The 24,767-nt window shown below is 30.3% G+C and overlaps 1 protein-coding gene across 1 annotated transcript in view; it reads right to left on the bottom strand.

Annotated features, from left to right (window-relative positions):
- LOC130675428 (neuroligin-4, X-linked-like) overlaps positions 1-23,907 on the bottom strand; it is a 263,594-nt gene extending 239,687 nt beyond the window's left edge. Inside the window, exon 1 of the mRNA XM_057481119.1 lies at positions 23,461-23,907. The gene's annotated coding sequence lies outside the window, so the exon portion shown is untranslated. The remainder of the gene's footprint in view (positions 1-23,460) is intronic.
- Positions 23,908-24,767: the final 860 nt, after the last annotated feature.

The following is a 24,767-nucleotide window of genomic DNA, read 5'->3' as shown; positions in this document are numbered from 1 at the left end:
GGTACTCCAAATACTGAGTCTGGCGGCACTATTGGAAGTGATTAGTGTTAAATAGCGTTTTATTATTGATCATTCGTAGTCTGATTAGTGAATCTTACAATATCACTGGAAGTGATGTGCTGACCAGGTTTCAATAGTGTTTATCAGTAATCCGAATAGTCGGTAGTACTTTACTGTGAAATTCAAATTAATGACATTAAAGACACTAATGACACTAAACGCACTAATGGCACTAATGACACTTAACCATTAGTGCACAAAAAAACTAAAGCATCAGTGTTTTCATTAGTGTTGATTTGTTTCTCCCGTATGGGTGTAGCTATCAGATAATAGTTTGTTCAAAACTTAAATATATCCTAGGTCAAAAATAAAACTTGATTCAGGCTGGCTTTACCTTATTTTTTTTTGAAGTTATCAATATGCCGACAATTTTCCGATAAGACCTCGACTTTTTCGGCTTAAATTAAAATTTTTTCACCTGTCAGAGTTTTTCAACTCTTAGTTTGAACTAAGTCTTATTTTTTATTTTAGTCTCAACTCATTCGTCCTTACTTCGAGCACCACAGTCATTCACTTTACTTTTGACATGCTGAACTAAGTAGAAAAAAAATTGTTTATTCGCCTTACTTTCGACTTGCTCAGCCAAGTCAAAAGCAACCAGCATTTTCTAGCGTAAAATGTGTTTTCCACGCTTCACCTTAGTTTTGACATTTTGGCCTTATAGTTTGAGTCGAATAAGTCTACACCGAGTAAATTTCGACTTGATTTAGACTTTTTCGTCTTAAATGGTGACTAAATAAGCCAGTTAATTCGAAACCAAGGGGAAAACTCAATGTATTTCATCTCCGTTAAAAAAAGTCGAGTTTGCCTTGTGAAAAAAGGCTCCATATTTCCAAGCAGTAAACCAAGTCTCAATCAAGTTTTATTTTTGACCCCGGTAATATTCTGTGTTTAAATTGCTAACAAGGATATGAAAACTAAATATAAAAAATAATGTAAATTCGAAAAATGTCAAATTTATCAGAGATGGTGTAAAAACGTTAGTAAGCTGGGCAAATATTGAGCTTTAGCTGCCGGTGACAGACATGGGAAAAAGTGTAGGGTCGCGAAAAAAAAATAACTCTAGCCTGCGGGTGATTTTGATGAGGATCTTTTTTATGTGACTTTTATTTATTTCTTTTTTCTCTTATTCTGAGACCGTTTTCAAATTTCTCGTTTAACTTTCTCGTATTAGTTTGTGGCGTATTCAAAAAATAAAAAATATATACATATTTCAGGACAGCGAATGAGAGGGAGAGTTATTTATTTAAGAATTGTGAAATATTTTCAATTCAACATTTTTAAATTAATGTTTACATATTGTAGAATTATATTCCAGTGCAAACATAAATACGTTGTTGATAAGTTTTTATATATTTTGCCATGAATTTGATGTTTGTTCAATTTTCGATGAAAAAATTTTTTCTGACTTCACGTTTATTTTCAAAGTTAAATCAAATGAATTTTTTTTTTTTTTTTTTTTAATAGTTTTGATGAATGTTCGGTTTGACTGAATTTGATTGAAAAAATAGTTTTTTTAACGTTATTTATATTCATTCAAAAATAGTTACTTGATAATCGAAAAAGTAAAAAATTTATAAATTTTTTAAAAGAGTTTTTATAAATTTTAAATAAATCGTAATAAATCAAAAAAACAGAACGAAATCCTTTGAAATAATAAGCAAATTAACATGACATTTAAAATAAAATATTAAACCGCGAATTTTAGAAGTAGTGTTGTAACAGCTGGAGAAACAGGTGCCTAGTCCAATTCCCCCATATGTGTTTACCGCATTCACATTAACGAGACACGACTAAAATAAAAAATATGAAATGAAAAAGCCCGAGGGTATATCTCGAGGACAGTTACATTATTAACGCGGTTTGTACACACGTTATTGTACAAAGTGGAAAAACATTATTGATGGTTAATGCCGATGTACAAGAGCTTTCAAAATACTTGAACGGCTAACATACTTTGCTTTGAACATAATTAATTAACTAATCACTTTAGTAGAACAAACAAAATTTTATGTTGAAAGCCCGAAAACAAATTAGCGATTTTATATTTTTCCTCTTTGAATAATCAATTGGAAATCAATATAAAATAAAATTTATTAGATTTATGAAATGAAATGAATGACATTTTAATTAATTTTTGTTATCTGCTGTACGTTAAAAATCTGACATATTTTTACTAGATGAATTTGGCATGATGTTGAAGGGAAAAAATTACGAATACAACTTGATTTAAGTTGTCTCTCACAATGATAAAAATTATTGTAGAATTATTTTTAACAGAAAATTAGAAGCTCTCTTAAACTATATTAAATAATTTAATGTTTTCATTATGTATTACATAACATTATAATTTATTGCGTTACTAAAACCCATAAAAATAATTATCCTTCTCATTAAAAGTTATTCCCAATGAAAAAAGATTTTATACAATTATAAATAGACTATATATAATTATATTTACACTATATATAATTATATATAGACTATATATTAGGGTGCTTCAAAAAAAAACTTTAATTTTTTTTTTCGCTCTTACCCCCTGAAACGTTAGTAGTTGCCGAAAAAAAAATCCTCCCAAAAGATGGGCTCTCTAGCTCAACTCTAAGAGGTCGCTATTTTAATTTTAATTTCCCATCTGATTAACATGTAAAAATTTATTTTTTCATTCAAAGTGTAATTACTCATAAGCTGCTCAATATTTTTCAAATCTATCCATAAATCTTCAAAGTTGATTTCTCAAGCTTTCCAAAACCCTATGACAAGTCATAATTATCCCTAATTGAAGCTAGCAAAAAAAAAATCGAAAATTAACAATTTCATTTTGAAATACAAAATTGATACTTTTTAGATAGCTTCAATTGACATTTGAATAATGGTAATCATGACTTGCCATAGGGTTTTGGAAAGCTTGAGGACTCAGCTTTAAAGGTTTCTGTATAAATTTGAAAAATATTGAGCAGTGTACGAGTAATTACACTTTGAATGAAAAAATAAATTTTTACGTGTTAATCAGATGGGAAATTAAAATTAAAATAGCGACCACTTAGAGTTGAGCTAGAGAGCCCATCTTTTGGAAGGATTTTTTTCTCGGCAACCACTAACGTTTTATGGGGTAAGAGCAAAAAAAAAAATTAAAGTTTTTTTTTGAAGCACCCTACTATATATAATTGGATAGAAAAAATGGCCCGATCCAATTGTATAAAATTTGTATAGAAATTGTATACAATTCTATACAAATTGTATACAATTCTATATAATTATATACAATTCTATAAATTGCAATTATATAGAATTGTATATAATTATATAGAATTGTATATAATTTGTATAAAATTGTATATAATTATATAGACTTGTATCCAATTTCTATACAATTGTATACAATTGGATCGGGCCATTTTTGTATATAATTTTATACAATTGTATAAAATCTTTTTTCATCGGGTTTCATCAGGTCTTTGCCTTCGGCTTGATCTATCGGCGATTTCCTACCTTATCTTCTGCGTATATTCAACCCAAAGTTGTGAATTTTGGCCGTTTAATTTTGGCCAATGATATATTAAAATAAGAAATAATACCTTACTATTATAAGAATAACCAAGAAAGGTAAGGATGGACAAGGCTCCATTTTGCGTATACGGGTCCGTTAGTACTGGTTGTTTAAGCGCAACGTTTTATGGAGCGGTAACCGCGACCTCCCGATACTTAGGTTTCACTATATTTAAATGGTGTATTACCGTACGATGGACGGTGTGACTCAATAAGTTATAGATCAAATTGAACGGAATATAGTATAGTGCCGGATAGCTCAACTGGTAGAGCACTCGGCGCAGTACCGACATCGTCTGGGTTCGATTCCCAGTTCGGGCGATCGATATTTTTCTCAATTTATCTATAAATTGTCTTATTAAGAAGGTTTGCATGTTTAGGTTTCACTATATTTAAATGGTAAATGGTCACTATACAGCCGCAATGGTTCAGGGAGCAGAGGTGCAGTCTTGTCTCAGAAGAGTCAAACTCAAACCTCAAGAAAGTCTCAGCTGCTCAAGCACAATATCTAGCCGCAACGGTTTAGCTATCAAATTTTCATTGAGGATCGTGACCATGTAAGACCTAACGACAGGTATAAGAATACGACTGAAGCAGCAGAAAGTCTTAAAAGGAAAAACTGGAAAGTAGTCAACCTCTCTACGAAGGAATTACTTAAGGATTAGATTGATCCACAAATACTCAACAAGTTAAGATTTGCTCTACCCACAATAGCGATTGCAAAGGCATTCAATCCATCAGCTGTGGACTTGCCAGAAAAGCAGTATCGAGACTACAAAGTGGAAATGTTGGACTGGGTTTTTTGTCGGGCTTTCATCATGAGTCCACCAGCAATTACCAATAACATAAAAGGTTCAGCAAATCAGACAGAGATTTTAATCAAGTCTTGAGATCGATTAAAGACCAGTCTGTGTCTCAAAAAAAAGCAGCAGTTCTGTTAAGCGAGCTGAGGAAATGGCAGGAATAATCATGAATGGGTTGTTGAGACAAAGGCAGAAGATCGCTAAAGGGGGAAAGAAGATTGCACAGAAGTATCCGGTAGCATATGGAGATATTGAAGAAGCTCATCATGCTTGACCATAAAACCCAAGTTCAACCGCACATCGAAGAGTATCGGCTTTTCTCAAACTCAGAAATCCAAGGCTCGGACGTTAGCTGGTGAGGCTATCCTGCTGTTATTGGCGCCTGGACGGTAAGTTTATGACTTGACGCTTCTGTCCATTGGTCCGAAAGAGTTTGTCTCAGCGGAATTCAATCACCTTTTGGCCGATGTTTAGGTCTAAGACGGGCAGTATCCGTCACAGATAGTCAGGTTGGAGGTTGATGAGAGCAATACAGCGTGAATTTGACGTAGTTTACTCGGTAAAACGATTGATTACCTTACCTGCTGATTGACGAAAAGCAGTACCAGGCCTGAGCAAACTGTTTGTCACAACGAAAGGCAGAGTTCAAGAAGCTTCAAGGGCTGTAATTGATGGCTGGCTCCGCATACAGACTGGTTTTTTTTTTTTTGTAAAACTTCGGAACTCCGAGTGACGGAGTGAATTCATTCCAAATTTACTCCTGATTTTTACAACTTATGAAAGAATTGGAAATGAATTGGTGTCCCGAGTCGAAATATGAAAACCCCATATGAGCCTTGTAAAGCCTGAACCTTTTGATGTGGGTATTTGCCGCCTCGATTTTAAAACCTTTTTTAACCTAACTCGCCCGAAATTCGGGTAAGGAGGAGTGAACTAGGGTTTAGGTCGAAGTTTAAAACTGTTTCATCCTAGTACGCCTTAAATAAGTTCGAAAAGAACGAACCAGGGTTTAATTTGAAATTTAAGACTGTTCCAACCTATTCTAGTCGAACCTGTAAATTTTTGTTTAGGATGAAAATGGGATTAAAACTTACTTTGTAAACATGAATTAGAGGAATAAGTGAATGTTCCCTAATTCAAAGTTCCAATCGTACCACTTTTTGGAATTGGTGGTACGATTTGCACTCTGAATTAGTGAATATTCACTTATTTTCACTAATTCATGTTTAGAGAGTATAATGAAGATTTTACTCAAATTTTTTTGAATTAATTGGCTGTGATAAATAAATTTGATCATCCATTGAAATAAAAAATCATAAATCAGACGAACTAGGGTCTAATGGGGTTTTAATTAAAACCCTTTCTCAACCTAACTCGTCTGAAAACGAACGTATGTAGGCGCTACTGGACTGAAGTAGGGTTTAATTTCGATGGAAATCTCTATCTTCTAAAAACCATTTCACCCTGACGTTCAGACTAAAAACTATACTAGGTTGAAACAGAGTTTAAGTTAAAAAAAATTTCGATTCGGGCGTTATCATTTAATTCAAACAGATCATTTTTATTGTTAATTCTTGCTCCTATTGCTTTTTTGTTTTTGTTTTAGTGTTAAAAACACAAAACACAGAATTTAAAAAAAAATTAGTGGTTAAAATTAGTACTTAGTTCAAGAGATACTTTTATTTGACAATTATTATAATTAACGTTCTTAACTTTGCTGTAAGTATACTCATGTGCAATTCGTTAAGTCATTTTAATTAAAATGTATCGTCATTATGTGAGATAATTTATGTAATATACATCTTTCGCTGTTCAACCCCCTTTTTTATTCATATACTTAATTATGTTAATTATTATTCCAAGTAGGCCCTTGAGGCAACTGTAGGCAGAAGTCTATCAAGACATAAAGAGGGTTAGGATTTTTCTCTGGGATGTCGCGTCAACTGTTTTATAATTATTATTTTATTAATTTAATAAACTGCACCGTTAGTGTCATTGTTTTATTGGATTTAAATATAATTACTATTTTTAAATTCCTAAAGAAAAAAAATTAATTAAAAATTAGACAAATACGTTACTATTTACATTTATATTTTTTCTAAATATTTGACGTTATCTTCAAAAAAATTATAAAATAAAATTTAAATTCAACTCTGACTCTTGTAGCGGTAAATTTGAAATTAAAAAAGTTCATAATTAAAAAAACTTGTAGAAAAAAAATTGATTAAATTTCATAATTTCATATGCTGACAAGTGCATAATAAAAAAAGTACAAACAACTGGTTGTAGAATAAGTAATTTTTGTTGTGTGATAAATATTCGAGCCATATAATTTTATGACTCTCGTGAATTTGTTGTTTGAAATTTTACATTTCGTATTAAAGTGTCAATGCTTTCGCTACTCATGTAAAAAAAATTAATTATGCAAAATTTTCGAAAAGTTACTTTTTAGCAAAGTTTAAAAATTTAAGACCGATATTAAAATTGATTTAGTACTTTTTAACTTCCCGCTAAGAAAATCGACGATTTTCAAAAAATTCGGGAAGTTATTGTTTTCACCCCGATTTACGAAAATCGAAATTTCATCTGATGTCGATGTTTTGAGGTCCTAGGAAGTTATTCTGTGTACCTGAAGATTGGAACGTTTTCTACACAACGAAAAAAAAAATTGGAAAGTAAAAAATCTACGGGATGACTAGATTTCAGAAATTTTTCGCATACAGATGCTGGTATGTCAGCCGAAAATCTTCGGCCAACCCGAACTTCTGGAACTACTCCTTAAGCAGTCAAATTACATGAATTTTTTTCATTTTCGTTGCGCGATAAACGTTCTAATCTTTAGGTACATGTTATTCTGACTATTTTCAGAATTATGTCCAAGTGTCTGTATGCATGTATGTGTGTGTGGGTGTGTATGTATGTGTGTGACCGGTCTATAACTTTTTAACTAACTAGACATAACATGCTCGCTTCGCTCGCCTTCATTCTTTCAAAAATCCCGCCACTATCTCAATCGACCAATCGACAACCGAATAAAATAGTCACAGAACCGACGTAAAACGATACGACATCCGGTCATCAACTTTTTAGGAGAGGATGAACCGATTTGGATTGATTTTTGTTGATGTTTTTTTAACTTATTTGAAGCATTGAGAAAGTTGAAAAATAATTAATAAAAAGTAAAAATTTGACTGATTTTTAGTCTTAAATTTTTAATAGTTACTAAAATTATATCTTCGAATTTCAATTTGTCTCAAATTTCAAAATTCCTTATGCGAAACTAACTTTGTTTTTTTTTTTTTTGTATGCAGGTACAGGTCAAGTAATGGTAGTATAGCTATATTAGGATGTTTCAGGAAAAACAAATTCTTTTTGGTATTCAAAAATTGAAAGTATACCTGAAAATTAAAAATTTTGGTGCCAATACAAGCTTTTAATAATAATACTAAGGTTTGCCTTAATTTTTCGGCCTCAAAAAGTTATACCTTCAATTTTTGGATACCATAAAAAAAATTTGTTTTTTTTTAAACACCCTAAGCTATATATAATATTAAATATAAGTTATTCCTGTTATTTTATTAATATTACCGCAATATCAAAACGATTTTTCAAAAGTATCCTTACTAAGGCAATAACATTAATCACAGCCGCTTCATTGAACTTGAACTATAGTCTCGATTGAGAGCACTAATTTATGATAAATAGGTTCAAAAATTTTTTATAATTTAAATACAACGGGAAAAAATATAAATTTATTCAACTTTTTTATTAGATTTTTTTATTCAAAATTTTCGTGATTCATGTTTTCTGTATATTTTTCTTATGGAAATTTAAAAATTAGTAACTATATATTCTAAGTAAACGAATGAATAAAAAAATTACTTATAAAAGCAATTTACTATTTGTCTTTAATTTTCAGTCATTTTTTATTTTCAACATGCAAGTGAGCAAAAAATAAGCTTGTAATTATTTTGTCTTTTATCCATGATAAATTTTTTTATTAACGAAATATAATTTTTTTCAAATTTTTTTCTAAAGCTTTGCATGGAGTTTTTTTACACTTACAAAGCAGACTAGGTTATGATATTATATTGTAATTTCATAGTCTGACGATCATTGTCTCATTAGTATGTATGTGTAGAAAAAACTGCTGAGCAAAACTTGTTTCAACAATAATTTTAATTTAAACTTAACATTAATTTCTAACACAAAACAATCATGCTGAGATAGTAATATTATATTTTATATTTTTTAACTATAATTTTCTTACATTATTTTAATAAACGTTTTATAATAGTATGTCTGATGTTAAAGTAGAAAAAAAAGTAAAAGAGAGCAGATGCATAAAAGAAAAAGGGCTTTTGAATAAACAAAGAAAACGAACCATTTTTAAACGCAATTGTCTAGTGCTTTTTGTTCCTCAGTTCTATTGTTTTTATTCGAATGTACACACATAGTTTTTTTTTGTCATTTTTTCATAACTAAAAATTTTTTTGCTTTCTTTCCTTGCCCATTTTTTTCGTTTATAACTTTTACTTTTTTTCGAGTTAAATGGGTATGACGACAATTCTTACGACTGTGACAAATTATTATGGAATCACCACACGGTTGAAATATTTCTAAGCTCAAATTTATTTATTTTCTTGTTAAACTTCTGCGTGGAGAAGGAAAACTCATTTGAATTCTTCCGGAATTCATACATGTCAATATTTGATTCGTGAGACAAATCACAAACTTGCACTTGAATTTTTCATCGATGCTTTAAATAATTGATTTACGGAAAAAACGTCAAATGATTTAATGAAATTCACATCATTTTTATCATATAAAATTTATCATAATTGCGAAGTCATGCAGGGGAGAGAAACACGACGGGGTACTTAGGCCAGTAATTAATTATTGTCGATTTCAATTATTGTACACAATTCCCTTCCATTTATTTTTTACAAATCCGTGATCATTTTTTAAAATTTATTTTCCGAAATCCGATAGGTTTGTTCTATACTTGGATTTACTTTTTTTTACTTTAAATTATTCAATTTCACTTATATTAAACTAATCTCTATTAAGTTTTCATTATTTTGAATTCAAAAAATTTTCTCTTCATTGTGTCGAATTTCTTAGCTTTGTTATGCTCTACACTGTAAAATATCCGGAGTGAATCCGGATTGAAATTAAATCCGAATTCATTCCGGATTCACTCCGCCACTCGGAGCTCCGGAGTTTTAAAAAAAATCACTCCGTGATGCGGAGTGAATTGGGAGTTTTTTTTTAGCGGAGTGATTGCGGAGTGACGCAGATTTTATTTCACTCCCAATTCACTCCGGTCCGGAGTTTTAACCTTTAGATTAATTTATATTAAACTGTTAAACAGCGTGTGTGTCGAGTGCGAGTGTCTGTGGATGTGTGAGCGTACGTGAGTGCGCGTGCGAATGTGCAAATGTGTGCGGGTGTGTTCGGGTGCGTGCGTTTATGCGAATGTGTGCGTGCGTATGTTCGGGTATGTGCGAATATGTGCGTGTGTGTGCGTGTATGTGCGCGTGTGTGCGAATGTGTGCGAATATGTGCGTGTGTGTGTTTGGGTGTGTGTGAATGTGTGCGTATGCGTGTGGGTGTTCGGGTGTGCGTGTATGTGTGCGTGTGTGTGTGTGTGTCTGTGTGCGTATCGGTTGATCAGTACTATAGCAAGTGAATTTTTATTTCGATTTTACTTAGTAGAGTTATATTTTATTAATAATATTTCTAAAACTCCCCTCCGGAGTGAAATTCACTCTGGGGGGATTAAAATAATGAAAAATTATTCACTCCGCGAAAACTCCCTTGCGGAGTGAATTTCACTCCGAGGGGAGTGAATAATTAAAAATTCATTCACTCCGGATTTAATCCGCATTCACTCCGCGAATTTTTTACAGTGTAATTTCTATAATAAACTTGAAATTATTATTATTATTAATATTATCATTATTATTTATTTCAAAGATTTATCATATTTCGTGCTGTGACAACTTGGTAATTCAAAATAGTCCTGACGCACATCACCCCTTCGGAGACGAGGCTCTCGAATACGTAAGACACTGCCAATAAGTGGCTATTGATTTAAATACAAGGCTTTATAGATGAGGCATTGAATTATTGATAGCAAATGAATATTTGTATCGTTTATGAGAAACTTCATGTTATCTCTAATAACCCATAGTGTATAACTCTCCCTCATTAGTATTTATTAGTTCTGTAGATATTTTGAAATTGTTTCTTTAATCCCCATAAGAATTATTTATGATACAAGTCGAATAAGTAACAGATTATGGCATGGGTTCCAGAATGAGCCGAAAGGTTGCGCTGTGTTACAAAAGAAAAAGTGAGGAATCTTAGCTCCTCAACCAGAGGCGAATTCTGAAAAGGACCCATGTCAGATTTGTTCCTTGTCCAACTAACAACATACAATATTTCATGCAATTCATGATTCAGAAATTTAATTTATGGAGAAAATCATCACTAATTAATAATTAATATTGTACTTGTACTTGTTAATATCGCACTGTTGGGAAACTGAGCAGCGTTAATGCGCGGTACACCGAACGCTCAAGTCCTCCTCTGGCGGGTTCGAATTACGGTATTTTACGGTAAAAGTATGTCATTTTACGGCAAGAGTACGGCATTTCACTGCAAATTTGCGGTAAATGTAAAGTAATTTTCCGTAAAATTGTAGCAAGCCTGCGGTATTTTACCGTAAAGTAAAGGAGTGCACTGCAATACTGTAAAAAATAAAAAGCATACGGTGATTAAGGTAAAAATTCCGCAAATTACGGAAAATTTTCGTATTTGACCGCCATTCGACGTAGAATTCCTAAAATTACTACAATTCGCTGTACATAACCGTGAAATTCCGTAAATTACCGCAAAATAGGTAAATTACGGTAATTTACCGTAATTCGGAACTGCCAGGGTCACAACCTCCCCACTAGTAATTTCGAGCATATAGAGATATACGTCATAACGTCAGTCAGTAAAAGAAATTTCATTTGTTGAAGTATGTATACAACCAAAACTAACCACAATATTTGTAAGTTAGAAGAATAAGGGTATACCCGCATGAAAAAAGTGTATAGGTGAAAAGTATATTTCAAATTATAATTGGATATATAAAACTATACTTCAATGTATAATTCTCAATATATTTTCATGCTACTATTTTTTTGCCGTTTTGATATACCTGATTATACTTTATCAGTGTAAGTAAGAATTATAATTTAATATACTCTGAGTTATATAAATTTTGTATAAGCTAAACTATACCCGAATTATATAATAAAAATTATATATAATGAGTATACTCTAATTGTATCGGAATTCTCAGGAAGACTTAGGTTGTTTTGGAGTAAGAAGAAATCATTTTGAGAAATAAATTTTCTGAAGATAATTTTTTTTTCGACCGATATAATTTTTGTTTTCCTAAGCTATACTAAATTGTATACTTTTTTTATACTTCTTTTATATATTTGGGATATACTCGTTGATAGATTTGTAATGTATATCGATTATGATACTTTTTACTTCTATCATAAATATCTTCGATAAACTATAGTTTAGTTTATAAATTTCGAATATATTAAAAAGTATATATTAAGGTATAGTTTTACATATATGTAATACTATACAATTAATTATATCTTAAATTTACAATAACTAAGTATAACAGATTGTAACTCATTTATGAGATATTTTGCCGCATTTATAGAAAGTATACACATGGCTATATTTTGTAGTATACTTTAAAACTATACATTTTTTTATGCGGGTAGATGCAACAATGTTTTCTATTATAGTGCCGTATGAAATAATAAAGTGATACAGTGTAGGCATCAGGAATTGGTCGCTTTTCCACCGCCATCTAAAGCTCTCAAATTGAATTTCTGAGGCAGGGATTGTATAAAATAATTATACTTCGATAAAGTTAAAAAATAATTAATTTTATAATAAATCGACAAGACTCTTCTTTTATTTTTTATTACTCACTCCTTTTCGGCAAAAACATTTTATAGCCGGAAGTTAAAAAAAATTGATATTGAAATTTTTTTTTTGCGAAACAATATATCCAATTATTTGAACTGATAGTGTTTTAATTTTGTTTTCTCGAAAGTGGAATTACAACTTTTTGCGTTTTTACTACATGACATTTTTTCTAACTGTATGCTGGATACAACGACAAAGCGATAATTTTTTTTTTAAAGTTTCAACAAGAACACAGAAAAAAAGTTTATAAAAATACTATAAAATAAAAAAATAATCTGCATCACACTAAACACGTAAAAATTGAACGTGAAAATTTTTAGCGGAAATAAAGTTTTCTCTTCAGTATATTGTTCCCAGAGGGCGAAAAATGTCGGGTATATAGAACGACAGTACGATTTGAAGAATGCAAATTGAAACAACGTACTGAATCACGTGATGTAGTCAGCGTAGAAACGCGGTAGTAGGGTAACGAAGCCAATAGGAAATACTTGGATACAATGATGCCAACAACGACAACGACGACCTTTATCAGTATGTGCGAGTATCCATGAGTTCTTGTCTCGTGTTTTTCACTTGATTGAATACTAAACGAAATTTCATTTCTGATTCTGCGTTCATTCAACTTTTATCTCTCTATATACTTGGATATATACGTGCAAACTTTTTTATAGATTTACGGCCAGGGATGTCTGACCATTAAAATACCGTAACTACTGTCACGTTATACAACTTTTACCTATTGATAACAATAATACAAAACCTACCCGCATAAAAAAACTTTATATGTGAAAAAATATACTTTAAAATATATGAATATTATAATGTGGTATATTGCACAATATATAAAATTATATTTATATTTTTGCCATATTAATATATGATAATATATTGAAAAAAAATATATTGCTACAATATATTAATTATATATTTATCAATATAACTTTTTTAATGTATGTTTAGCATATATATCTTAGTATATTTTATTATATATTGATATATTGTATTGAAAGAAGTATATTTATTAATGTACAGTACACGGAAAGAAAATTATAGCAGCGGTTCCCATAATTTTGTGAAATTTTTTCCTATACCATCATAGGAATTACGACCATAAATTATGAGAGCGGTTCCTATAATTATAGGAATGTTTCCCATAATTATAGGAATAGTTCCTATAATTATGGGAATGATACCCATAACACTATAGGAATGGTTCCTATAATTATAGGAATGGTTCCTATAATTTATAGGAATACTTTCTATAATATTATGGGAATCATTCCTATAATTTATGGGAATGGTTCCTATAATTTATAGGAACCATTCCCATAAATTATAGGAACCATTCCCATTATATTATGGGAATGGTTCCTATAATAGTATGGGAACTATTCCCATAATATTATGGGAATGATTCCCATAATGCAATTGGAATGGTTCCTATACCATTATGGGAATCATTCCCATAATATTATGGGAATAGTTCCCATACTATTATAGGAACCATTCCTATAATATTATGGGAATGGTTCCCATATTATCATGAAAAAATTAATTTAAAGAAGTGTGGTAATCACTTCTATAATACACAGAAATATTATTAAACATAAAAACAAAAATTCAAAAATTGAAAAAAAAAATCGTATTCGGCCAAAAAACATTAAAATTTTTAACAAGAATTTTTTGTCAGCACAAAACATTCAAGAAAATTCAAATTTTGGGAAATTTCTACACTATTGTGCAAAAAAAGAATTTTATGATATTATAGGGATGGTTCCCATAACATTATGGGAATAGTTCCCATAATATTATAGGAATAGTTCCTATACCAATATAGGAACCATTCCCATAATGGTATGGGAATCATTCCCATACTATTATGGGAATGGTTCCTATATTGGTATAGGAACTATTCCTATAATATTATGGGAACCATTCCCATAATGGTATGGGAACCATTCCTATATCATTATGGGAACCATTCCCATAATGGTATGGGAACTATTCTCATACTATTATGGGGATGGTTCCCATAATATATGGGAACCATTCCTATAGTAGTATAGGTACTATTCCCATACCATTATGGGAACCATTCCCATAACGCATAGGAAAACTTCCCATAATTTTCTTTCCGTGTATGATGTATATTTTTTATATAAGTTTTCCAGTATATTGCAAAATATATAGTACTCTATATATTTTGCAATATATAACGTCCGATATATTGCAAAATATATGGTACTATACATATTTTTCGTACTATGGTATGTTACATAATAAAAACCATGCATTTTAGTTTGTAATTTTCATTTCTATGCTGTCGGGCAGCTTCTCAAAATATATAGGTATATACAGACTATAATTTTCAATATATAAAAAAAAATGTAATTTTGAATATATTGGAAAAATATAACTTCAATATACCGCAAACCATAGATTTAAACATATAAGTTCTTCTATGTATGATCAATTATATACAGACAATATATCACTAATTATATGAGTCAAAATATATATAAATTTTATTATATTATACTTTATAAATTACATATATACCATCCATATATGACAAAAATATATTGAGCATTATATGAGATAATATATATAGAGAAATATAAAACATTATATGAAAAGAAATATATTATTAAAAATATATAATCCAATATATGTAAAAAATATATATTCATAAATATATATATTTTTATCACATATTCACTCTATATATTTTTGTATATTTTTAACAATATATAGCTTTTTCATGCGAGTACAGTGCAGTATTTTATATTATTTTGATAAAATTTATTCTCTATAACAAAGACCCGAGTAGTGGTTGGATAATTATACAAAAATGAGATTCGTTGTATTTTGCTAAGGAAAAAGACCGACGTAAAGTTAATTAAAAATAGCAGATAGAATGATAGAATATTCCTCTCAAATAAAGTTTTCTCAGCGAGTCTTACAAAAAATACAGAGTATGCCGTGTGTGCAATGAGAGGGACATCTGAGCGTGGTTGCTGCATTCGCTTCTGCTTATACTACATTCCGATGAATACGAGCGTAAATAACACACAGGCCGTAGGCGACTGCGGCTATTCGCCCGAAGATAGAGCGTTCCAATTCGCGTGTTTGCCACCCTCGTCTTCGACTCGGGTAGGCAATTACACACGTGGTTTGGAATGTCCTACTTTCTTCCCTAAGTGTGTAACATACTATTTGTGGTTTACAAAATTTCAAAATTTCGAATAAAAACAAAAAATTCACAACCCTATTAAGAAGAATTTCGACAAAAAATTACATCTATGTGAATGTAATCGGGTTTTTTCAATCGTACGAAACTATCCACATTTTGAAGTCAATCAAGCAGAGCCTGTTATAGGGGTACACTTTCTTGCTCTTAAAGTATAACCTAAGAAAAAATAATGAAGATCTAATTTAGAAAAACTTAATCTTGCACGTAAAAAAATGCTGGAATTAAATTTACTTCACTAAACTGATAATAAGTGAACTACAATTTGCGGTCATCGTATCAATTAATGAAGTAGCACAAATGACACTTTATAAGATTAATCTCTACTGTAGTAGTTCTATTTACTATTCGATTGGGGTAAAAACTTGTAGGCTTAGTAACTAAGGTACCCGCGGGTAATAAGGCCTAAGTGACAGAAATGATATTTAAAATAACCGCCTCCGCTAAAGGCTATTTAGTAGAAGGGTCTTGCATAGAGATGTCACGACAAGTTTATAGAGTCCCGATACCACGTTCCCTGTCTTCTGTATTTCATCATTCATCATATGATGTCGTAGCGTAGAAGAAATTATAAAAAAACAATCTAGTCTTCTGTCGCTTAAAAAGGATACTGATAGTTTTAATCACTGTTGAGCAAAGCAATCTTGTCTTCTGTCTTTAAAATAGTATTTCTGCTAAATTTAAGTTATCATTTATATCTAATTCCAATTTTATTAAGTATAGTTTAACTATTACAGTTTGTTTAATCCGTAGGCCTTATTATCCTATCGTAGTAAAATAAGGCCTATTCGTATGGTTTTTGTAAAAGTTTAATTTTTTGTTTGTTCATGGTAAAAATTAGCATTACTTCATTATATTTTATGGCTAATGTATTGAAATAAAGATTTATGATACATTTCGATAATTAAATGCAATATTTTCGATTCTATTCAAAATTTCCCTTAGCTAGGCCTTATTACCCGCCGGTACCTTACTTTATGTACTATGGAAAACTCATTCTGTGGTTTCTTTAACCGCACAATTTTGAGAGAATTTGATAGAATTACTATTTTAGGAGTACGCAACATCACATAATTTGTACAATCTACTCCAATGTGGAGTAAAATGACTGACAAACGAAAACGACAGCGCCACCTTCAACTTTTTTACCCCACTATGTGGTTGTACTAGCTCCACAATTGTAGTTATAAATGCTACATCTTCAAATGTGTAAATTATAACCCTTAAAATTGGGAGCTTGTATTTTATATCAACAAAAATTAAATATTAAATGAAACTGTCTTAGTAATACAAGAATTAATTTGTCATAAAGATAATTCCAAATGAAGAATAAATATCATGAAATATAGAAAAAAAATCTACTTTAAAAATTTACTGCGTGTGACATTCGAATTAATTATTTACAAATCCATTTTAATATATTAAGAAACTCTTTGTGCGAACAATATGATATAAATTTAAACATTTTTAACACTTTTTTAATACTATGAAAAATAATAAACATCAATTAATATATATTCAATAAATAAATTAAGGATAAAAAACTCGAAACTATGTTGTGGGGTAGTAAGAACTACAGCTGTCATTTACCAAGGAGTTGTTTTAACCAACGACAGTAGTAGATGTTAATACAGTTTGTGTACCACAGTAGGCTACACTAGCAAACCTGATTTACCGCAAATTTACGGCATTTTTACTGTAAATTACTGTAAATCTACCGTAAGATACGGTAAATTACCGTACAATTGGCCAGCTTTATCGTAATTTACGGTAAACTACGGCAGATTTACGGTAAATGGGTAAATTGCGGTGGGTTTACCGTAAACTACGGCATTCGGGTGGATTACCTAATTACCGTAATTTACGGCGGATTACCGTATTACCGTATTTTACGGTAAATTACCGTAATTTACCGTAATCTACGGTAAACCCACCGTAATTTGGCTCCGTAAGGGTATAGTAGTCACTACTAGATGTGTAGTTTTCCTATAAATTACTAGTCAGTGTAGTATATCTATCTTCGATTGTGGTAAATGCAACTACTCCTTGTTTTACGTCTGTCATTTCAAAAGGTCTATCTAAAACGATTTTCATATATTTAGATAGAACTACTCGGATGGTAAGCTTTATGAAATCAGAATTTTTCGAAAGTTTTCGTGTTATGAACATTAGAAAAATTTTTTCTAAGCGAACAGAAATTTCAGCTTCCTAATATACGTTTTTGTAGCTTAAGTCGATGACAAATGAAGCAGCCCGAGTCAAAAAGCAAATTATAGTTTAATCCTCAAAAGCCTCGATCCCTTTGATGTTTTATTTACCGCCCAGAAAGTACCTATACTTTAGTACTCAAAATCCTCAATGAGAACTATGAGGTCTAAATGCGAATAATTTATCAATTTTAAATTATAAGTAAGACCTCAAAATCCTCAACGAATGAGAAGTTATGCGTCGGACTTTGAAAAATTTTAGATAGAAAAGGGAGGGGAGAGAATATGACGAATGAGACTTTTGAGGTTCAAATGTGGATTAAATTAATCTTGTATGTTTTGAGTATTTTGAGGCTCTAATCTAGATTATGTTATTCCAGTTTAGTCCTCAAAGTGGTAAAATTGGTCGTAACTACTACTTTGAGGACTAAACTAGGATAACTTTCTATACTGTTGTCAATCTTAAAATTCTAACTTTGAGACCTAAATCCGAATTTGTTTTTTGACTCAGGAGAATACGGAATCCAGATCTCCATTGGTCTAAAAGACTTTTTTTTCGGGGGTAGACAATCTCTTTAAATCGGGAAAAATAAAAATCTTGTACTTTTTAAAATTATTATGCACAATATGCATTTTCCGCTATTATAATATGCTCTAATTGCTGTATTGTACAAACATATAATAATGGTCGTAACATTTGCGACCACCTGCAACACCAGTTTATTTTCCACTTGGAATAATTCCATTAAAATTTATTAATAACGCATCTACTAAAACTTTCATCCATTTTTCACTAGCTACAAGTGATAAAAGAAAACTAAACATTTATCAGTAGAAAATATAACGATCAATACATACATGATTACAAAAATTTAAAAACTGATAAATGTTTGAATTTTCTTTGTAATACCTTATGAATGGCTCAAAGTACTGTGTGATATATACGGAGATAATTTTGTAGTGAAAATAATCATCTTCTTGCAACAAAATTTTTAAACTGAATTCGATAGTAGTGAATATCATTTAAATTATCAGATAAACAATCTGAATTGTACTATCTACCAACTATATAGCAAACTCTACAGTTATTGATGATAATCAGAAATTATAATTTTTATTATCTTAACTAATTATAACTATCATCAACATCGTAATTCTTAATAACCTCCCGAGTCGAAATATTAGAAGTAAATTGAACGTTCTTGTTTTAAACGTAAATTGAACGTTTTTAACGTTTTGAACGTAAATTTAACGTTATTAATGTTTTTAACGTAAATTGAACGTTTTTAACGTAAATTGAACGTTTTTAACGTTTTGAACGTAAAGTGAACGTTTTGAACGTAAAGTGAACGTTTTGAACGTAAATTGAACGTTATTAATGTTTTTAACGTAAATTGAACGTTTTTAATGTTTTTAACGTAAATTGAACGTTTTTAACGTTTTAAACGTAAATTGAACGTTTCTAACGTTTTGAACGTAAATTGAACGTTTTTAACGTTTTGAACGTAAATTGAACGTTATTAATGTTTTTAACGTAAATTGAACGTTTTTAACGTTTTGAACTTAGATTGAAGTATCATAAATTGAAAACATATTTATCATAAATCTAAAACCTATTTATACTTCCAATAAGAAAACATAAGCATACCAAAAAATTTTTTTCATCGATTTTGTACTCCTGGATTATAATCCCGTCAATTCCCAAAAATGTTGTCGTCCACTTTTCTGGCTCTTAAATAAAGAATTCGTATTTTGAAAAAAAAATTTTTTCAGTTTCATACTTCTATCTTTAACACTATTATATCTTTTCACATCTTATCTCAAGGTGATGAAAATTGTGATTACAAATATTGAAATGAATGAATTGATGTTATCATTAAACGAAAATCATAACTCTTGAAATGACCAATTATTTATGAACCAAAATACAAAAAAATCGTTCAATTTACTTTCAAAACGTTAGAAACGTTCAATTTACGTTTAAAACGTTAAGAACGTTCAATTTACGTCTAATATTTCGACTCGGGTTGATGATAATAGTTACCATCAGGCCAAGTAAGACAGTAGAACCTATATAACTCAAACTCTAAGGAAGAGGCAAAAAATTCGAGTTATAGAGTTTTCGAGTTATAGAGGATTTCGAGTTTGGCAGCAGGAGCTGTCGAAATTGATGTGAATTGCAGTGAATCCTAACTAAGTCTAAAGGTATGATAATTTTACAATCGCCAACAGAAAACCTGACGTCAGCTATAAATTCCATTACCATTTCGTAGAACTGGTAATCCTAATAAGACACTTACATACGGTAATAATTTTAAATTCGAGATAAAGAGGTCCAAGTGTATGTATTCACGTTATGGAGGGTATAAATGTACAGAAACAGCTTGTAGGGATTGACTAATTATTTCGACTTATAGAGGGTAAAAATTTCGGGCAACGGAGGTTTTGGGGTTTGGAGTAAAGAGGATGAAACATTTCTTTGAGTTTAGGAGGTTTTCGACTTATCGAAGTTCGACTTATAGAGTTTCTACTGTAATTACTATCTAAACTAATAAAGAATTTACATTTCGGCGTTACAGTCTGAAGCTTGTCTGCATGTAATTTTCTCTTTGTTAAACTGTGTATGTGATGAACTTTACTTAATACTTGGATGATTGCTATTTTGATGAGCATACCCAATCATTTAAAGTTATCAATAATAGCTCCAAGGTTTGGAAACTTTTATTATATTCGGACCCAAACGATTGTATTCTTACTTATTTTAATTATTTTACGGACACAATGTACATAGCTAAAATATGGATATAAATAAAGGATTCAAATTTATATAAATTGATCCTATTTTAGGTTTTAAAATTTTTACAACCTTAAATGGTAACAGTTACCATCTTCGATTGTAACAATTATAATCTTTAATAGTTACAATTAGCATCTTCGATAGTAATCGTCAACACCACCCGCATGAAAAAACTTTATATGTGAAAAAATATACTTTAAAATATATGAATATTATAATGTGATACATTGCACAATACATAAAATAGTATTTATATTTTTGCCGTATTAATATATGATAATATATTGAAAAAAAAATACATTGCTATAATATATTAATTATATGTTTATCAATATAACTTTTTTTATGTATGTTTAGCATATATATTAGGGTGGGTTGAAAAAAAAACTTTTCTTAGCATGGGGGTAGAATTTGTACCTTATAAAAAAAAAAAATTTTTCAAGAAAAAAAAAATTTTTTTACTCAACATTTTGAGGTGGCCCACTCGTTTTTAAAATAAATAATTGATCAAACGGGGTAGTCCCAACGAAAAAAATTACATGGTGTTCTACAATCTGTAGGGTGTCCCCTTGAAGGCTAATTGAAAGTCAGGAGTTGAAAAAATTTTTTTCCTATTATTTTTGTAATTTAAGTAAAAAATTCAAAAATGAAAAGCATTTTCTTTTGAATTAAAATGAAAGTGAAGTAAAAAAAAATCACATTCGACAATTATTAGATGTTTTCCACGATTTTGGACAAAAAAAAATTTATTTCGTTGGAACTATCCCGTTTAATCAATTATTTATTTAAAAAACGAGTGGGCCACCTCAAAATGTTAAGTAAAAAATTTTTTTTTTTCTTGAAAATTTTTTTTTTTTTATAAGGTACAAATTCTACCCCCATGCTAAGAAAAATAAAAAAAAAGTTTTTTTTCAACCCACCCTAATATATATCTTGGTATATTTTATTATATATTGATATATTGCATTGAAAGTAGTATATTTATTAATATACAGGTTGATGTATATTTTTTATATAAGTTTTCCAGTATATTGCAAAATATATGGCACTCCATATATTTTGCAATATATTACTTCAATATACCGCAAACCATAGATTTAAACATATAAGTTCTTCCATGTATGATCAATTATATACAGACAATATACCACTAATTATATGATTCAAAATATATATTAATTTTATTATATTATACTTTATAAATTACATATATACCATCCATATATGACAAAAAAATATTAAGCATTACATGAGATTATACATAAAGAGAAATATAAAACATTAGATAAAAAGAAATATATTATTAAAAATATATAATCCAATATATGTAAAAAACATATATTTATAAATATATATATTTTTACCGCCATATATTTATCACACATTCACCTTATATATTTTTATATATTTCTAACAATATATAGCTTTTCCATGCGGGCATTAAATTTTCTCCGTATACATGCTACCTTTCCAAAATTTATAAGTTCGTTCCACGCTTTACACTTCCCTATATACCAGAAGAACTCACATCAATTAAAAATAACATTCTTTACATCATCAACAAGACATTATATATATGACTTCCCGATTCGAAAATTTGAAAAAAGAAAAAAGAAATTGTATAGCAAGTAAAAGTTTTTGTTTCGTGTATACAGTCTCTCTTTTTTTCAACTATTTGTTTACAGAGTTATTTGAGTAACACGTTGTATGTAATTTGTAATTTGACCTTAGTTTAGAAAGAAACTGCTGTAACTTGTTAGATGGAGATTGACTACAGAACAAAGGAACAAATTAAACTAATAAAAAAAAAAAAAACAAAAACGTTGCTGTGCACAGAAGCGACTAGGTACATGCAATTAAAAGTTTAAACGTGTCACAGTGTGTGCTTTTCTCGTTTTTTTTTTAGTTAATCTGCTAATTTTCGTACATACTAGTCACGTTTAAAAGTTTTTTAATTGGTCAGCGTCAGACTGACATATCACTCAGACATAATTCGATGCTAACGATTAAAATCTCTCAACTGTGAGATCAAAATTTTACTCATGTGTTAAACAAATAAAGTCGAAATGTATCTGGATGGATCCTTATGTCCAAAAGATTTATCTTGAAAATTATTCTGACATTTAATTCCATAAATTTATGAGTATATATGAATACAATATATGTATTCTCGATTTCTATTTTCAGTCTGGATATATACTAAAGATATTAATAAAATTTTAACTTCTAAAAGTTTGAAAAGTAAAAAAAAAAGGAGATTTATTTTTATCAAATATGTCAAATTTAAATGGTTTGATTTGTTGAAATGGGGTTCGGACCAAAATTGGGGGCGATAAAGCGTGAATACTGATAAAAACATTACGTTGGTTTGAGGTTGAGCCAGAACTGAGATATGAATGTTTGATTAAAGTTAGAAAAATGAATGGCATAGGTTAAAGTTTGAATCAGCTCTGGAATACCAAAGTTTTCGTGGTAGTAGTAGTAGTATATATCGGGAAATCACATTGATCAAAAGGTCGGTGGGTCAGGTTCTTTGGGAAAAAAGCAAAAAAAAAAAATGAACAATCGAGCATTCAAGTTCTGTCCACTTTCTTGTTCTTTTTTTTTCTTCATTTTCAAGACTCGACAATTTCGATTTAAAAGTGGGCAATTCTCCAATGAATCCGTTTTCTTCCACAATAAGAAAAATGTAATACTAATATTGATAATAATAATTATTGTAAAAAATATAATAATGAATTACCCAATTATGTTGAATTGAAATACTACTATAAAACTTACCTTATCCAATTGTTATTACAAGTACACTCCATTTAAGTAATAACACTTTTGTCTTATTGTCGTTGCATGAAATAGAAAAAAAAAAAAATTTCACTTTACAGTTTAAGAACACGTTTTATCACAATTTTATTTTATTCACAATTATATTAAATTTCTCCAGAAGCTCAGGTTTGTTATATTATTTATTAAGTCACATTAATTATTTATCATTCTTTTATACAACACAAGTAATCTAATGAAAAAGCACTTTTTAACGACAACAAACGACACAAAGTCTATTTAGTAGAGACTAAATAAAGTAAGTGTCTGTAACAATCCAAGTGTCAAGTCAGAAGTTGTTTCAATACGTGACACATCGTGCACGTGACGGACACGAGATGATGTAGTCGGGAGATGAAAACGGGTGTTTTAACGTCAAAAGTAAGAACTACCACGTGACAGTCAGTATGGTCGTATGCTCGTTACGTACAACACCGAGATACTGGAATGCTGGTACTTTGTTTTTGCAGCAAGAACCAGCAACTGTGCATCCACCCTGTTCATATTCACCCCTCCCACAACTCAACTGTACCCTCACCATCTACCAATACCCCTCTCATGCTTTTGTACACCAATCTTCATCCTCTGTAGTCCCCCACTCTCTAAGTTCCATCCCCACTCCAAATAAATTTGTAGTTCCCCCACTTAACCTTTTTGTTGGTGAAAATTTGCCTCGCGCTTTCTCATCCTTGCACTTGAATTTCCTAGTAACTCCGGCTCTCTCATTTTCTCATAGCACCCTCACGCGACCCCAGAATCGATCCAATGTTGGCCAAGCGTGTGCGCGCTAGCGTACGACACTTCTACTTCGTTCTCTATTGCATTTGCTCCTGTATAAGTTCTCTATGTACTTTACTTTTGTAAATGCCAACGATTTCTTGAAATTATATATATATATATATATATACATTGATACCAAGGTGTTTGGAGTGTTAGGTGGCACTTCAAACGGAACTGGGTTTAGAGATCTCGACCTGTAAAGGTTTCGTCATCTTAAAGTTAACAAAGGTCTTGTCTCATTAGATTTCTACTCTTAGGTATTATTACCACTACTACATATCTTGCACTTTTACTACAACTACTACTACTATCTTAACTATACTAATACTATTACCGGTATTACGACATATAAAATTGGTGTGCTGAAAAAAAAAAATATTGTAGATGAAACTATTATGCACGCGTTAGTAAATTTTAGAAGATTAAATTTTAAAATGGCTACAAGTACTTAAACGGTCAGATGAATTTATTAAAGAAAAATTTTTAAA

The sequence above is a fragment of the Microplitis mediator genome, chromosome 10, assembly GCF_029852145.1.
Source record: "Microplitis mediator isolate UGA2020A chromosome 10, iyMicMedi2.1, whole genome shotgun sequence".
In the NCBI taxonomy this organism is placed as follows: Eukaryota; Metazoa; Arthropoda; class Insecta; order Hymenoptera; family Braconidae; genus Microplitis; species Microplitis mediator.
The sequence above is the reverse complement of the archived record's forward strand: the minus strand, read 5'-3'. Positions and strand labels throughout refer to the sequence as shown.